At 33.5% G+C, this 14,500-nt stretch overlaps 1 protein-coding gene across 5 annotated transcripts in view; it reads left to right on the forward strand.

Moving 5' to 3' along the window:
• Positions 1-9,402, forward strand: part of LOC134528204 (CLIP-associating protein 1-B) — a 412,343-nt gene extending 402,941 nt beyond the window's left edge. For all 5 annotated transcript variants that reach the window (XM_063361604.1, XM_063361603.1, XM_063361605.1 and 2 more), the window contains one exon: positions 5,524-9,402. The gene's annotated coding sequence lies outside the window, so the exon portion shown is untranslated. The remainder of the gene's footprint in view (positions 1-5,523) is intronic.
• The last annotated feature ends 5,098 nt before the right edge of the window (positions 9,403-14,500 follow it).

Below are 14,500 nucleotides of genomic sequence, written 5' to 3' on the forward strand. Positions count from 1 at the left end.
TATTAATGGTGGTTTAATACATGTATAGGCACAATAGTAAAAAACCACTTTATTCAGCATTTTAAACATGCAACAAATAATCATTTATTTTACTACTGTCACGAAACAATAGCAGTACGAATCTTGTTCACAACTGAAAATACAGACTATTTAATATGTTAAAAGTGTAATAAATAATTATTTGTTTGGTTTCGTAACACGTACCAGTCATCCGAGACAATTTCATGACTTAAGTTGCTCCGATGTTTTTGCATTAAAGAATATTTTAAATAACTATGTATGCCCCAATGTGAAAAATAATTTGCTTTTACAAAAGTGTAACATTTTAGGACCAAGTTTTATTATTTTAGTTTCTGACGAAGCTATGTCCTCATCTATAAATAAATTTACATAAAACTTGATTTCATCCCATTTTTTTTATGAGACCTCACAAATTATTGGAATTATTGCACTGCCTCAAAAATATAAATAATGTAATTAATAATTATAGCATCAACATTATCTCAGCATAATATATTCACATCTAGCTGAGGAATGTTGAAGTAATATAGAGGTGGATTTTGATAAATAGAGCCAATAATTATTATTTTTTATAATAATATCATTTTGTCGTGTGAAATGTAAGATTTCACTTACTTTTTTTTATGAATGTTCAATGTATGCCACTAGTATTGTGCTTGAACACATAAAATTGCTGAAATAGTGGCGTATTGCATTTTATGTGGTAAAGAAACCAAGAAACTCTGTAATTTATGTTAATGGTACTACTACAGGGTGGCCACAGACTGGGAAAACTAGGAAAAGTCAGGGAATTTGAAACAGGTCAGGTAAAACCTGGAAAAGTTAGGGAACTTTTTGATGGGTCAGAGAAATATTTTGGGAAAGTTTGTTTCTGCATCTTAATGGTTTCTTCAGTGGTGATTTTTGATATAAAAATGTGTATTTAACCTTAGCATTTTCAAACTTATTTCTGCAAATTACTGTATTCACACGAATAATCTGAACATAATGTTCGTAAAATGCATTTTGAAAAATCATGGTGCGCAATTATTCAAAATTTGGAAACACTGAATAGCACAAGTTCTTTCATGCTCTAATGTTGGTTGGCCTGTGGTTTAAAAATGGACAACTGACATCTTGCATTTTGGTTTGAACGTATATTTTTATGAGTGACGCAATTATTACCAAAGGTTTTCAGTTGCTTTTTTAAAAAAAAAACCTGTATTGATTAATATTTATAAGGAAATGGGAAATCGTACTATGTGAAGAAAGTATGTAGAAGCGGACTGGAGAAAAAATTAAGGTATGTTTTTGAAGTAAAAAAGTTGTTTAATGGTGGGATATTGTATGTGCTTCTTCAGCTGTACCCGCTTTTTTTTTTAATTTGTAATCTTTGTAAATTAGTATTGATTTTGGTCATTCGTAGCGGAGATGAAGTGGCGCTCTTCTGCAGTAAACAAAACAGCTACGTTCGGTAGCCATTTTACATTGTGTCGTGGTATGTAACCGTGTTATAATTTACAGTTACGCCATAAAAATTTTTAGTAAGACATGTATTTGCATGAAAACTTTTTAATGAAAATGTTAATTCATGCGAGAATTATTAGGGTAAACAAATACGGACTTTATAACGTGTTGAAATAAATAAAAGGCAAAAGAAATTATGGTCACTTTAATGTCACGAGCAATAATTAAGTGAACGAGATATTTGCAACTGTGTATGAATCCGACTTATCTACCATGTGTACAGTGGCAGTATACCTGCTGCATTTATCTATTACGTATTACTCTTAATTTTTTAAAAATGGGAGGTTGTTTTTATAATGTATTCTTATTTTCAAGAAGAGAACAATTATTATTATTGTTATTATTATTTAGGATGCTATGCATACTTCAGTTATTTCTTAGTCATTATATTTTATTTGTGAAAATGCCTCCTATTCGCAAGAACACAAGCTTTCAAGACGATTGACTAAAATATGTTGAATTTTCTTCATGGTGCCGTCAAAATTAAACAAAAATGAAGCTAGGTGTTTGTTTTGTCAAAAAACAATTTCATTAAGCAACATGGGAAGACGTGCCATTACAAGCCACATGCAAGGTGAAAAACACAAGAAAGCTGCAAAAAGTAGAAAAACTTTTGTTAACTTGGATGGTTTCTTAACTAATTCAGTAAAATCTGAGCAGCTTGAAAAAGGTTTACTTAACTCATCATCTGCTTCATCTTTCTTGTCGAGTTCTTAATCTGTGTCTACATCGTCTTCAAATCTGGCCTGCGTAGCTGAAAATGATTTGAAAAAAAAGTTTGATGGAGTTCCTGTGCCATCTCACAAGGAGTTACATTTATTCTCGGGGAAAATGTTACATGTGCTGAAATAATATGGTGTCTTGAGACTGTAATGTCACGCAAGTCCCTGTGATGTAAAGAAAATTATGTGTCCATATTTCAGTTAATGTTTCCTGATTCTGAGATAGCAAGCAAAATGCAGCTCCAGCAAACCAAGATTGGTTATGTTATTTTGGAAGGACTCGCTCCATATTTTCATTCTGAACTTAAAAGGAAGTTATGGAATTTCGGAGTTGGTAGTAGGGTTTGATAACTCGCTGAACAAAGTGGCTCGGCTAGGTCAAATGGACATCATTATGCGATTTTAGAAGGAAAGTGAGCAACGTGTTTCAACTAGATATTTTCCTTAGAATATCTTAAATCATGCTACGTCTGAGAAGTTGTTGGAAGCATTCACACGAGCTTTGCCAGAAATTGACTTTGCCAAGATTTTGCAGGTGTCAGTGGATGGCCCAAATGTAAATATAAAGTTCCTTCGTGATCTTTCAGTCAGTTTAGCTGCTAAAGATTCTGATGCCCCTCTGATTTTGGATATTGGTACTTGTGGCTTACACAATATAACATGGTGCTTTCAAAGTGGGAATAAAGGCAACTGAATGGGAAATTATTGAGTTTTTAAGGGCTTTATACTCATTATTCAGGTATGTTCCTGCTCTAAGTGGTGATTTCATCCATTTTTCCAATTCCAAACTTTTTCCATTAAAGTTCTGCAGTGTCTGTTGGGTCGAAAATGGAAAAGTGGTGACCAGAGCAATTTAGATATTACCTAAGGTGATTCAGTATGTTGATGCTGTGAAAAAGGATCTGAAATTGACTCCAAAATGTAAGATTTTCAATACTGTGGCTTCAGCTGTTAAAGAAAATCTGCTAATTTGTAAGCTTACATTTTTCCAGGCTCTAGCAAGTGAAGTAGAGCCTTTTTTGACAGAATTTCATTTAGATAGTCCAATGGCCCCATTTTTATATGAATCACTAAAGCATATACTGGGAGCTCTGATGTCAAGATTTGTCAAGGCAGAAGTAATGAATGCTGCTAGCTCTGTAACAAGTATAGACATATCAGAATCCAAAAATCTTCTTACTGCCAAAGAGGTGATTTTGGAATTTGTTACAATGGAAGCCTCGTGAAAAATTAAGACGAAAGTAAGAGAAATTGATATCCCGAAGTTTCGTCAAGAATGTAGAACTTGACTGCAGGTTTTATGTAAAAAAAAAAACTGTTTGAGAGGTCTCCATTGAAATATGCACTAACAAAGGGTATATATCATGCTTGGTTTCTGAAATAGCTTTGCAGTCAAATGTTAGAGACAATAGATTAACATCCACATTGCAGCACTTGGTACAAAAAAGGCATATGACAGGGATGGAAGCTGATGCAGTTCAATGCCAATACATGTATACTATAGGAACTGAATTTTTTAAAGAAGAAATGAATTTTTCTAGAGAGCAAGACAAATTGGATTACCTATGGATTAGAGTTCTTTTCAGTTGTAAATGTGATGAAAAAAGGTTGTGAAAAAAATTCTCGTTATTTCTCATGGCAATGAGAGACTTGAGAGAGGATTTTAAGTAAATAAGAAATATATCGTAGAAAACCAAAAAGAGGATTCTTTAATAGCACAGAGGCAGCTATGATGCAGTTTTGGCACTTCGTCAAATATGTTACCATAGAGAAACCCATGATACATGCCACATGAAATACAAGAGCCCGTTGTCAGGAGTACTTAGAAAAGATAAAAGAACAAGAAAAGGCTTGAGAATGTGCTGAAAAAGAAAAGAGAAGAATTTCAGTAGAAATTAAAGAATTAGAAAAGAAAAGACAAGCACTTATCGAAATTGCAAAGAAAGAAATTGCATTTCTAGAATAGGAAATCAAGTCTTTAAAATAGAGCAAGTAATATTCTAAAGCAAATGTTAGTTAGTGTTGGTGAAAGACTGTGTGTTTATTTATTTATAAAATATGCATTAATAACTTCTTGTGGGTTTACAAGTATTTTTTATGTTCAAATTGGAGACTTAGTTGGAACATTAAAACATTAATCCTGTTCAACTTAATTCTCTGCAATAATACATTTGGGGGAGTAAATATGTTATCTCATAAAGTTTTAATTCTCAGTTAGTTTTGTATGTAGATAAAAAAAACTTTAGATGCCTATATTTATCACATATTGCATATACGTGGGATACAATTAAATTCAATCATTGTTCACTTATTTATCTGTTGAAGAAATACATTTTAAAAATATTGTGACGATTAATTTTTAAAAATGAAGTAGCAAAATCAGGGTCAGGGAAAACCTGGAAATGTCAGGGAATATCATTTGAGATTTTGTATGGCCACCCTGTACTAAACCTGCATTATTTATATTAAGATTGGAAGAAGAATATTTGATTGATTGTGAGGTTTACTCTTTCTGATGTCGAAATACGGTAGTTTCAAATTAGTTTTATGTTTTTCCACTCTATATTACATTACTATTTATTTTAATCTAAAAATCAATATGCAATGTTGAAAGCCCACATTTCTCTGTATGACTTTAGCAACATTTGTATGGTGTAAGATATTTACTTAACTGTTAATTAATTTTTGTTTACTTACCTAATACGTAAAAAAATAACAATACACTAGAAACTAAATAATTTTTTGCTTAGTATAAAAAAATTTAATTTTTTGATATAAGCATAAACTAAATATTAAATTGAATTTTTCATTTATATAGACAAACTAGGTTATTGGGGTGAATGTTTTATGCATTTTGTGTTTTGAGTTTAATTTCAATGATATTTCAATTTTATATATTATTACCATCAAATATTGCATCTATGTTTAAATTTTTTAGAGTGACAATACAATCACCTACATTTATTTGCAAAAATGTTTTGAATAAGTTTTCAGATATTTAATTTTTCCTGAGATTTTATATTGACACACACACACACACTCTCTCTCTCTCTCTCTCTCTCTGTCTCTCTCTCTTTCTCTCTCTCTCTTTCTCTCTCTCTCTCTCTTTCTCTCTCTCTCTCTCTTTCTCTCTCTTTCTCTCTCTCTTTCTCTCTCCAGTTTTTTAAGATGGTTTAAATGAGCCACCAATGGATAAGAGAGTTGATTATATGAGATGGCCTAAATGCTCAAATTACACTGTATTTATGTTTTTTTTTTTTTTATTGTTTTTCAGATGGTGTGTGACAACGCAATTCCGTGGTTTTTAAACCTTTAGCCATATTCTGCCTATGTTTACAGTGTCAATATTAAATTTGCAACTCCATATTTCATTACAAAATTTAATGGTCTTTCTAATAAGATGATTAACAAAATAAGTTTATTACAAGTACTTCCCCTTACAGGAGGTCTTTGACCTGCAGTTTCTAGTTATGAGTACCCTTGGTTTTTTCAGGCAAGTTCAGATAAATTTAAAATATTCAGAGTTAAAAATTAATTTCTTTACAAACTGTTTTCCACGGTACACACTGTTAATTTTTATTGTTTGTGCCTTTTTTATGTAATAAACTTTCAGGTGATTAATTTTTTGCAAGTTGACTGACTTGAATTTTCATATATATATGAAAACTTAAATAATTACACTTGAAGATGTTAGTATTTGTGCTGAAATACCTGATAGTTTTTGATTAGTTGCCCAAATATGTTTACTAAATGTTGGTGATCGTATAGAGATTTTTTTATGACTAGAGTATTGTGCTTGCTGTAAAAGTATACCCTGTGGATGGATGGTGTTTTTGAATATTAAAGTGAATCTCTGAATTAATAAAAAAAAACAGCAGTATAAGTTATCTTACATTTGCAATATTAGTTGGCTGAATTAAGACTGAGATGGAGTTAGTTTCATTATATGTGCAGCCAAGTGTATTTGCCGCATTTTCTCCGTTCCCTTTCCTTTTTCATTGCTCATAAAATAATTTCTTAGATGGAGGGTAGGAAGCAAATACTGCATGCAGAAAGTAAACTTAACAAATGCTTAAGTCCACAAGATTGAATATATTGAACTAATATAGTATAAAAAAATTATAAGCACTCATTTTTGATGATGATTTTATTTTTATTTTCCTTTGCGAAATACATTAAAACTATTTTAATAAGTTTTTTTAAGGAATTAAAATTTTAATTAGTAACAGAATAAATTACTTAAAAGGATTCAAATAACTGTACATACCATGTAGGTCTAGTGCAAAATTATTTGAAAATATCACGCAGGAAAAAACTTAGAGAGGAAATTTCTCAAAAGAGTTTCGTTACAGAAATAGATAGGTAATCATCGTAGTATAGTAGTGCCTAAAAGCATTTGATGAGAAATTATTTTCAGACAGCCTACAGGACCACCTGTTACTAAACATGAATGAAAATAAAATTAAAAATCTTCAGCATTTTTACTTTGTATAAAAAATGTGAATCTCATATGTATAATATAATTTTCACTATGGGTCATAGAGCAGTTTAAATGCATGTGTATTGCATCTAGGATTTTGTCCATTTCAAAATTTTTGGGAGTCCTTGCTCTAAGCCCTCAATGCAAATAAATTAATGAGTTGAAGGCAAAACCACCTCTCTTGCTTGTATTGGTCTCTTGAAAGAGTGTTTTGTTTCCTGCCTTCAAAATATTTTTTGCTGTTAGCTGAATTTTCTTTTTATATATATCACAGAGAGTTCCTGGGACTTGGTTGTAACAAAAAATCATATTGTTACTTGTTCTGCATTGCTCATTTAAAAGTAAATTTATACATGTACAAATTTTTTTTGCGAATAAAGTGCAAAAAGTGAATTGCAATGTGTAGCGACAAAATGATTGCAAAAAGTTTAATTTTCAATTTATTTTTCCTTCAAGTTTTTGGCCTTAACAGCCAAATTTTTTTGTGTATATTTGGAGATTTAACTGGTGTATATATAACAGTCAGTAAAAATAATTTATTTTACAGTTTGACATTGCATCAGTATTTCTCAAACTGGAAATAAAATAGTAAAACATAATTTTACTTGTATGATTGATTGTCCATTATCTGTCACAAATGAATCTTTAGTGTTTCACTTAATCATTCCTCAAGTAACTCTCAGTCTATGTGTAGTTTAGATCAGGTGTCCATAAAAAATATATATATTTTTAAGCTATTTTCATGTTCTCATTTTAAAGTTCTGAGCATATTAGTATCCATGTGTTTGTTCTGGTCATTAGCTGACATTCAATCTTACTCTGTAAATAATGATTGACAAATTTATGTGATAGTAATTCTAAATTCAGTATAAATTCAATGCCTAGATGTTTGTTTCAGTGCGGAAAACATTGGCTACATTCGTTTTTAGTTTAAAATATATATTTGTTTTTTATTGTTTTTAAAGGTGGTGTAACTGCTATAATTTGTTTTTTAGTTAGTAACAAGTCACTCTTTCAAGAAGAAAACAGTCAAACCTGTTAGGTTTTTATAAGTTCAAGAGTGTTCCCACATTGCAAATTCATAATTATTTTCCTGGTGTATAAACACAGTATAAATATCCTCTATTCAAGCTTTTGTTGTTTGATTAGCAAGAATACTTTATTAAGACAAGAAATGTCTTGAAAGGTTTTCAGTTTTTATATACATGTTTATTAAACTTCATGCAACTCCATTTTTGAGAATTTTACATTTTTTGTTTTACTGATTTGTTAAAACATCATATTTTAGAATGTTAAATTCTAGATGAAATACTTTCATTTATTAATTAATTATTTTCATAATAAGCAAGTACTAAGTGTTAACTGCTAAGCATCTTTTAGACAGGTGTTAGTGTTTAGATTTTAGAAACATTGTCAACAGTTTAAGCAGTCCATCGTACTAAACTCTGATGTAACTCATAAGCTGCACAAAGTCATATCCGAAGCTAAATAATGCTATTTATAAATGAGCAATGGACACTGTTGATGTTAAATGTTGCCATTTGTTGAGATAATACCAGCAACTGTTATGAATCAAAAACATGTGATGAAGAACCATGGCGAGTAAATTTTTTTATGTAATAATGATGTGTGATGTTTTATGAAATCGGACTTCTGACAGGAAAAGGTGTGATAAGTATAGTTTAGCTGGAAGACTCGGTGCAAAAAAAAATTTATTTGTGGCCATTAGAAACTAAGTGGTCACTTTAATTTTTGCACATGAAGAAAAACACTTTTATAACTTAAAAAAATGAAAGAACAAGATACTTCTCACTGCGTGTGTTAGATTTTAAGCAAATCAGACTATAGAGACAACTGCATGCCTGCACTTCTCTACAAGACAGACTGTAGTCATTGTTTTTGACATTTATTATTCAAAATAAACAGTGTTGTTGTACAGAAAAGTTATGGATTTGATAAATATAAATAATCATCTGTAGTTTGTTTGTTTCGCTTTGCATTGTTTGTAGCATGTGTGGATAAGGTAAGTGATGTAAGTGATGTTACTTGAACTTGAAAGTGCAAAAGTATTGACGTACAAATGAACTTTTGTCCATGTTGCTTACATCTGAATTGTATTCAGATGATATATATAATATATACCAGTCTTTAAATATGAAATAAACATTGGAATTTCTAGTGTTTTTGTGAGAGGGATATTTCTACCTGAAGTAAAAAAAAAAAATTTCATTTGTTTTGTAACAATTTTGTTTCCCATGAGAACTTACTAGTCTTTGTTCAGTTTTAATTATTTTAGTGATACGTGTATTATATGTTTTTGTTACTAATGTTACGTACCATTTATAGATGTTTAAAAACACATTTTTATGTAACATAAAATTGATTTGCCTTGTGTTAATTGTAACCTAGTTAATTATGAAATAATTATTTTGTGAATGCAACGAGTGTGAGGCATTTTTTGTTGTGGTTTTGTGCTCTGGTTTCGTGCAAATGGTATCCATTTAATACTAACTTTCACAACGTAATAATATGGAGTTATTGAGCTTTTCTGTGACTACAGTTGCTGTACCATGTTAAAGTGCATCACTCTTAGTTTCATTTGTGAATGAAACCTGATTTTGTTTTCCAATTATGTAACATGTTAACTTCAATAAAATTGGCTTATTACAGAAATTTTAATCATATGCCATTGCAATAACTTTACTTGATCTTTTGATGTTTTTTTAGAGCTTAAATGGGGGTATAGTGTGTGATTTTTATTAGCCTACACTTATATGAATGAGCATGTAAGATTTTGTTCACAATGTCCAGTCAATGATTGCATTTGCCAAGCAGCAAATGGGTTTGAATTTTTTGTCTTTTTGCTGTCATCATTTAGCTTTATTTTAAAAGATGCCCTTCGAAAGAACTTACATTCTCTCCATTGCAAACTTTCATTTTTACATAAATTGAAAACTGTTAATTTTTTTATGTAATTACAGTAGATTCCCGGTTATCTGGGGTAATGGCTGGCAAGGGGTCCACGAATAACAAAAAAAACACGGTTAAAGCAAAGTAAAAAAAAAATACTATTAAAAAATTTTTGTATTCCAACTATCTATACAAACACTGTAACATACACCTCTTGAAGTAACGCCCTAATTCATTCCAATAAAACATACCGCTAATTAAAACACTCTAGACAAATATTTTCCCCTCCCCCCTTCAAAAAGAGGAGTATTTTGATAAAAATAATTTGTTTTCCAATCAGGTAAGTGTGCGTGCTGACTACCGTTTTAATCAAGACACTAATCCCATTAAAATTATAATACAATATTAATATACTTATGACTTAATACATTAGACTTACATTTAAATATTAAATAACATTCCTATGTAGGCGCCACCAACATTTATGAGTTACAAAATAATAATGTTTGATATAGGAGATATATTTCAGTTTTAATAATATTTAAAAAAAGCATAAACTTAATGTTTTCTATTATTGGAAATATTATTTAACCTGCTAACGTAATTCCTGTCACTGTTATTTACTAGATGCATTTCTGCCATGATTTGCAACTAGCGCATCCTAGTAGGTGCAAGGTAAACTAGCCGTGAAAGCCTCTGGCTTTTCTCTCCAGAGCTGCTGCTGACATGCCTGACATGCGAGATGACTGAATATAAACGTTGACTGAAACTCTGGCATCATCGTAAATAATTACACAATGAAGGAAGTGACTCGCCATCGAGGAAAGAGCAAAATATTGTTTGATGTTTCTTCTCATTATTAATTCGTTGCATTACTCATTCATTGCATTGTATTTAATATTACACAAGTGCCGTTGCCATTGTGCGCACACAGATATTAAAAGTCATGAATTAATTTTGTGTTCATGGTTTATGGAAATATGGCATAGGGAACCTGCAGACCGGATAACCCATACCCAGATAATTGGAAGTCTACTGTATGTAATTTTTTTGGTATATTTTATATATTTTATTTTTTAAATATTAATGGCATTTAATTTTTTGCAATTGGATACAACAATTCAGATATGCTGATGAAATAAAAATTTTTACAACAATTTTTTAGTAGCAAACTGTTAAATTTCAAGTGCCCAGAATTTTTTTACATAAGAAATCTTTCAAATCTGGAAAATTTGACTCTGGAATTATACATCCATCATTTAATTACTGTAAAAAAAAAAGCACAATTTGATTGAAATACGTTGGAACACCTATTATAAAGTAGTACAGAGCCTCAATTCAAAGTATTTATTTTTATATTCCTAATAGATGTTTTACATTTATTATTTTTTAATAAAAATATTTTCATTATTAAGTACACTAAAAATTTAGGGTTTAGAGTATGTTGTAAAGGGATTTTAATGTAATCAATTTTTTTAACACCTATTACCGTAAATACCTGTTAATAATTTTCTCAAGATGCTTAGAAATGTTGAATTATTAACAGGGAAATTGTATTAAAAGAGTATCTTTTTCTGTTTCATTTCAAATTTCTTTAAACTTAAAATACTGGAAATTTTCTTAAGATGATTTTATTATAATAAATGTAGTTTTGAAATACAGTAAAACCTTTTTGTTGCGACCCCATTTATTGCGACCACCTCTTTATTACAACCCGATTTCGAGGAACCGTGAATAATTGCCGAAAATCCGAAGAAAATCGGACAGAAAATAAGTTTTTTGAGGTGAGTAGTGTGTTACTGCGTTTCTCTTGCCGAGTGCTGTACTGCCGTAGGCAGCGCATATCTAAAAATAGATACCACTTTCTGTCGACCTCTGTCAGCGCTTAACAACCCCTATTCCACGTCCCTTTGCTGGCAGGGTGCAGATAAAGGTTTTTGTGGCAACGTGTTTACGTTTAGCTTTTTGCGAGTGTGTAGTGTGGTACGCAGTTAAGGCAAAGAAAGCTACCTGCTGGATTTCTCTTGATTTTGATTACTATTGGTTGACAATACACAGCGACCGACTGGATGCACGCCCGCCTCGACTTGTTTTAACTGACTGAGCTATGTTTATTTTGACAGCTCAAGCAATTATCTTTTCCCGTGGGTTGATAGAAAAAGGTCGCTTCACCCAGCGTAAAACAAAAAGGCTACGCCACTTTTTGCCCACGCAGGAAACACACTGGCCGCCGTCTGTCTCCCTCGCATTTATCTTTCTTCTAACATTCCACGTCACCTCTCGCGTGAGCAATAACGAAACGACCATGCATTGCGCCGTTTTAAATGCTTTGTTTGGTGACAGTAGCTTGATTTTATTCGATATATTCCTTTTCATAGGACCCTTGCTATTAAAATACATTTATATTTAAGTTTGAAAGCTTGTAAATTCCTTGCCAGAGATGACTGAACTCGAACTTGGTGTGAAATGTGACATATTTTGACCCCTCCCTCGCCGCTTTAGTACCCCATTCACAATAGCCCAATTTTATGGGAGAAGGGAGGGTGAAATGAGCATTTTCTCACTGAAGGTTTTTCAAAGGGGAGCGAAGTTGGGGTGTTATAAGGGAGGACACTAGATGGTTTGTGTGTCTGGGAGGGATGAGCTAGCCTTGAAGAATGTTAACAAGGGGAGGGAGGGGTGAGATATGCATCATGAAGCCGCTGCCGCCAGCAGCCGGCGAGCTTCGTGTGCGCCCACTCGCGTTGCAGAACCTACAGCTGCCATATTTTTAAAGGAAATGTCCATTTTTCTGTTATTCTTACATGAACATTATTGGAAGTATTAAAGCCGACACAAAAATACGCTGTGTGTTAAAATTAACAGATTATAATGATCTTTCATTTCTTTTTTTTTATAATTTTTTTTTTTTTCTGATTTTCACATTTTGGTCAAAATGTCCAATTTTTTGACGGTTCCCGAGTATGTATTTGTAAAATCACTGCTTCGTTAAATCCGGGGTTCGTGACATTAGGGTTCTAGTGTATTTAACTACGGCAAGCAGAAAATGTACATGTAAACTAACCAGTAAAAATAAAACTGTCTTTTGACATATTTTCTTTAGAGGTGGCCTGTAGGGCGACGGACTTGTCATGAAGGTTGAAGTGGGTTTAAAGCAAAGCCGTCTAGCATTGTGACAGCATCCTGCCATTGTACGACTGGTTTCTTAGCGAGTAGCGGTTTGGAAAGGGGGGAGGGGGGTAGAAATGAACTGAAAATTTCGGAAAACATCTATTACGACCCCCCTCCCCCCCTCTATTACGACCCTATTCCTGGGAACCGTGAGGGGTCGTTTCAGAGAGGTTTGACTGTATTGATGTTCCTATTAGAAATTGGAAACTTCAAGCTATCTTCAAAGTACTCCATCCCTCATCAACTGCCCTAACATGGACAGATACATCATGTATAATTTTGTTTGATATACTGTCAGTTCTTTAAAGCTAAAACCAGTTAAATTTCTACGTCTCCTCTTTTTTCTTCACCCACCCTCTTCTCTTCACAGCTGTGGTGCCGGTAGCGCCCGGGTGCGTGCAGCCACGCGGTCACCATTCCAACACACGTCCGGCTCTGCTGCTGCGTGACCTTGAACCACAGATTTGCTTGGGGAGGGAGGCAGTGCCTCTGCCCCTCCCTCCCTGTCTACTCAACATACACCGCCAATCAGTGTTGCTCTCGCTTCCCTTTGGTTACACTCCACCCTGCCAGATAGGCGATAAAAAAGAGGGTGCGGCAGTTGTGATTACCACTTGCCACCTAACTCCAGACTCACCTTATCGCCTCAATACTCAACGCCTCGGCTCGTTTATACTCTACCCATCCTGCACTTCAAGACCTGCGACCTTCAACTACAAGAGCCTGCCCTCCGCTGCTGCCGCCACCCGCCTGTCGCCGATTATAACTTCCGTTGACTGGCACCCTTCCTTGAAAGGAAAATGTTCCGACCGTCCGTTTATGGACATGTCAACCCGTGTGATTACAGATGCTTCTTTGCAGCATTGTGTGATTGGCGCGGCAGGCAGTTCCGCTTCCCGTAAGTTATGTGTCCTTTAACAGTTGCCACTATAGATGTAGCTGTCAGTGTGTGTCAAGGGGGGGCCAGATTCGGTGATTTGTGTTGGGTTCAATTAATGGCCTTGCACTGGAAATGGTTTTAACGACTGGAAACTAGTGCATGCTCCAGTCACGTAAGTACCTCTGGAAGACTCAGTCACGCAACCTGCGCCGCCCAGACTCGGCCGTGCCTCCTGCAACTCGGCCGCCATTGAGACCCTGGCAATCACGAGCTTCTCAACCCCTCGGCGCCTCCTTCCCGAGGAACGGAGCTCCAGAGTAGAGGGGCCAGCATCTGGGAAAGCAGCACGTCCCAACAGTTGTTCGCAAAGTATAACATGTAAGTAATTTAAGACTACATATGGTGAAATGAACACTGAGCTTTGTAATTGTGTATGACACGATAGTAAAGACATTAATAACAACAGAACATGAAGAAAGAGAGACAAAAAAAAAGATGGTATAAATTAGGACCACATGGTGGCCTCATCCAGCTCATCCACATATACAGAACTTAAAATCAAGCCACACCAACCAGATGTGTTTCTAGTTCTACCATACCCAGACGTTTTCACACCAAGAATCTCCACAATGCAGTCCAGATAATCTGGAATCCACTGTCTTTTTTATCAACAAATCTACACAATCTTACTGAAACATGGTCTTCCCTACACAGATTCCAACTGACGACATATTAAGACAATCAGTTTAATATTTTAGCACTTTTCAGACTGAAAGAAAATGCTGAGAAATAATTAAGAAGAGTTTTAGA

This window comes from Bacillus rossius, chromosome 1, assembly GCF_032445375.1.
Source record: "Bacillus rossius redtenbacheri isolate Brsri chromosome 1, Brsri_v3, whole genome shotgun sequence".
Lineage (NCBI taxonomy): Eukaryota > Metazoa > Arthropoda > Insecta > Phasmatodea > Bacillidae > Bacillus > Bacillus rossius.